Genomic DNA, 4,154 nt, shown 5'->3' with positions numbered 1-4,154 from the left:
GACCTCGTCGGAATTTGAACTCAGAGTTTGAACTCAGAACTAAAACACGATTGAAATGCCGCTAAGCATTTTGCCCGGTGTGCTAACGATTCTTCAAGCTTACTAATTCTAATAATAATAATAATAATAATAATAATAATAATAATAATAATAATAATATGGAAGAAAAATAACATAAATGAAGACCTGGATACAACAATGAACCCTAATAAACTAGACAAATATATATAACATACAGAAAATTGCACTACTGGGCACTGCACACATCCTACGCAAAACACTTTTAATATAGTAACCATAAGAGCATCACAGCAAGCCACAGCACATACCCAAGACACACAGAGCTGCGCTCGGTAGTGAAGTGAAAGCACGTTATAAAAATAAAACTACTGAATAATAATAATAATAATAATAATAATAATAATAATCCTTTCTACTACAGGCACAAGGCCTGAAATTTTGTGGGAAGGGGCTAGTCGATTACATCGACCCCATTGCTCGCCTGGTACTTAATTTATCGACCCCTGAAAGTATGAAAGGCAAAGTCGACCTCGGCAGAATTTGAACTCAGAATGTAAAGGTGGATGAAATGCCACAGAGCATTTTTCCCGACGTGCTAACGATTCTGCTGGCTCGCCACCTTAACAACAACAACAACAACAACAACAACAACAATAATAATAATAATAATAATAATAATAATAATAATAATAATAATAATGATAATAATAATAATAATAATAATAATAATAATAATAATAATAATGATAATAATTTCTTTATTCACCATTGAAGGTTTATCTAAGATTGGGGAAGGCACAGGACAACACAGAACAAAAAGAGTGGGATTTAATCGTGGAAAAAGGTTATAACAATAAAAATTGTAACAAATAAGTCCCCAAAAGAGGGAGGCTTCCAAAGGTTGCTCATGGAAACCCCACAAAAACCACAATTGCCCTGACCTGTAGGGCGAGTACCCTGTCCTCTTCATCCACCCTCGATTTAGAAGTGCATGATTAGTGTAGGCCGGTTCACTCGGGTCATTCGCGTTACATTCACCCGCCTTTTAACAAAATTGCTAGGAGGCAACATTTCCCGCTCTACCCTCACCTTCGTTTTCAAGTGAAACTTGTAAAAGTTGATGACAGCTTGGCCAAACGGAAAGTATCTGTCCTTTCAACCTGGTCCACCATATAACTTTTTTCGCTAAGGCCACCAGACAAAGAAAAACTGCCTGTTCTTCCTGGCCGAATGAAGGAGGTGGAGAGATCTTCATGATGGACTTAGGTGGTAGCCGAATCCGTCCTACACGTGACAGCAGGTATTCGACATAAGCCCACAAGTCAGCAATGCTCGGACACTGGACGAGAACGTGCAGAATAGTTTCGTCACTCTGCGCACACCGCGAACAAGCACGGCTAACGGAGGCGATGCCTGTAGAGTTTATCCCGAACCGGCAATGCACTCCGTAGCACTGCCAGACCAGGGATTTCTGGAAGTTACTCATGGGTTCCGGCCCGAAAGTTCTCCGGAACAGATAAGGCAACTCATTCTCATCGACGCCCAGGGTCTCCCCAAGGACGTCGTCGCACTTGCCTGCCACTAACCCTCTATAGAACGCCTGAGTGGAACTTCCACCGGCTGCGTTGCCCGACTGACAGCAGACTGTGAACGCCTAACAACAATCTATGTCCCAGGCCCCTTGCCTTGGTCTACGCTTGATCCAGGACTACAGCTCAGAGAAAGAGACGAGCTGTGGGAAATCGTGTCTGACAAACAGCGACCACACCTGCTCACCGTTTAGGAAGCACTGGAGGTGTCGCAGCCTCAGTGCGTGTCCACGCAACAGCAGCTACAGCATGCCCAGCCCTCAATTCAGCGAGTGCCAAGGTGCTGAGCTGTAGGTCCACTGACTTTTCATGATTAATTTTTGGTCCTGTCACCGCCTCGTATTCTTTTAGAGCAGTGCCGGCCAGGTTTATGTGCTTGTTGATCGACACTATGACGATGACGTCGTCTGCTTATGCTGACTTTGTTCTCCCATGTCCTAGCTCAAGCGTGATGCCTCTCAACGCCTCCAATTTCCGCAGTAATAGTTCTACAGCGAGTATATACAGAAGAGACGAGAGGGGACACCCTTGACAGACCGAACACATGATGTTGAATGGTTCCTATAGGTAACCATTCACCCGAACTACCGAGTAAATGTCTTTGTACATTGCAGCGATTCAGCTTCGGAAAACGGGACCGAAACTAGCCGCCGTGGGAACGGCCACCACATATTGATGGTCGACCCTATAGAAAGCCTGGTTTAGATTCTCTGCCCTATGAGCTTCACTTCAATATACCAGACTTGTTTGGCGGTCTTTTGGCAGATATTTACCGCAACTGGCAATAGAAGGGAAAAAAATCCCAATTCTGTGAACCCAAAGAAAGGGGAATCAAATAGAAAGAACCCAAAGAAGGGGAATCAAATAGAAAATTCTTGGCCCATAACACTGCTGAAGGCAAACTTCAAAATTTTGGCCAAGGTGTTAACAAAGAAGTTAGCGCTTGTCGTCGATTAGTGATGCGCAAACATGCGCAATCCCGAACAGATCCATCCACGACAACCTCCACTTCATGCGACACATCATAGTCAGGGTGGGTAAGGAACCTGGTATGGTTGGAGCCCTGATCAATAACAATAATAATAATAATAGTTTCAAGTTATGGCACAAGGCTAGCAATTACGGGGAAGGTCGATGAAAATGACACCAGTTCTCAACTGGTACTTATTTTATTGACCTTAAAAGGATGAAAGACAAAGTTGACCTTGGCGGAACTTGAACTCAGAACGTAAAAACAGACGAAATACTGCTGAGCATTTTGCACTGCGCCGTAACGACTCTACCAGCTCGCCGCCTTAATAATAATAATAATACTAATCCTTTCTGCTATAGGCACAAGGCTTGACATCTGGGGTGAGGAGACCGGTCAATTATATTGACCCCAGTGTTTCACTAGTATTTAATTTATCGACCCCGAGAGGATGAAAGACAATATCGACTTCGGCGGAATTTGAACGCAGAACGTGAAGACGGACGAAACGCTGCTAAGAATTTTAACAATAATAATAATAATAATAATAATAATAATAATAATAATAATAATAATAATCCTTTCTACTATAGGCACAAGGCCTGAATCTTTGTGGAAGTGGGGTAGTCGATTACATCGATTCTATCAGCTCGCCAACTTAATAATAATAATAATAATAATAATAATAATAATAATTATAATAATAATAATAGTGGTAGTAGTAGTAGTAGTAGTAGTAGTAGTAGTAGTAGTAGTAGTAGTAGTAGTAACAAGAACAACAACAATAATAATAATACAAGACTTAAAAGGAGACATGATTTAAAGTTTCTGTAAAGGAAGAAATATTACATAGATAAATAAATAAACAAAAAATCTTTATTAAGGAAAGATTGGATTTTTATTTTATTTATTTTATATTTTAACGACAAATACAACAACCAACAATCAATGAACGCCTGAACTGTGTTTCTTCCTCCACTTCATCCTCGACCTCATCATTAACTTCGATACTTTCGTTGTCACCATCATCATTATCATCAGCACCATTATCGTCGTCATCCTCATCCTTTCGTTTTCCATGTCGGAATATTATCGATCTAAAAAAAACAAAGTAGGAGAAATAAATTAGACGATTAAAATAAAATAAAATTGAATAAAGCAGAAAGACAATCTCTTAAACAACCTGCCCACTTTTTATGAAAACCACTCAAGGCTTTCTCTCCACCCAAGGCTTTCGAGAAGTCAGCCCACCAATTGCATAATGTTGATAGGACTTTGTCAGAGAGAGTGTGTGAATATATATATATGTGCATATATCGAGACGAAATTAAAAAGGACAAATCATAAACCCTCACATCATACAACCAAAAAAGACACTGCCGTTGGAAAGAGTTAAGAGGAAGATTTCGTTGAACAGCGACACATAAGATACCATTTACCTAATTCAAAACTACAAGCTTTCATTTTGGAATCAATAGCAACGGTAAGATAAGACTGTCTAATTTCTAGCAAATTTCTTCTGGGTTCAAAGCCTTTAATTTTCCTCTCTCTCTCTCTCTCTCTGTTTCTCTCTT

General features: G+C 40.3%; 1 protein-coding gene and 1 long non-coding RNA gene across 2 annotated transcripts in view; one reads left to right on the top strand and one right to left on the bottom strand.

Moving 5' to 3' along the window:
• Positions 1–3,461: 3,461 nt before the first annotated feature.
• Positions 3,462–4,154, bottom strand: part of LOC106871380 (gastrula zinc finger protein XlCGF57.1) — a 61,177-nt gene continuing 60,484 nt past the window's right edge. Inside the window, exon 2 of the transcript XR_001409652.2 lies at positions 3,462–3,677. The gene's annotated coding sequence lies outside the window, so the exon portion shown is untranslated. The remainder of the gene's footprint in view (positions 3,678–4,154) is intronic.
• Positions 3,908–4,154, top strand: part of LOC106871382 (uncharacterized) — a 28,262-nt gene continuing 28,015 nt past the window's right edge. Inside the window, exon 1 of the long non-coding RNA XR_001409653.2 lies at positions 3,908–4,063. This is a non-coding gene — a long non-coding RNA (uncharacterized LOC106871382). The remainder of the gene's footprint in view (positions 4,064–4,154) is intronic.

The sequence above is a fragment of the Octopus bimaculoides genome, chromosome 7 (genome assembly GCF_001194135.2).
Source record: "Octopus bimaculoides isolate UCB-OBI-ISO-001 chromosome 7, ASM119413v2, whole genome shotgun sequence".
In the NCBI taxonomy this organism is placed as follows: domain Eukaryota; kingdom Metazoa; phylum Mollusca; class Cephalopoda; order Octopoda; family Octopodidae; genus Octopus; species Octopus bimaculoides.
This window is presented reverse-complemented; position numbering and strand designations above follow the sequence as displayed.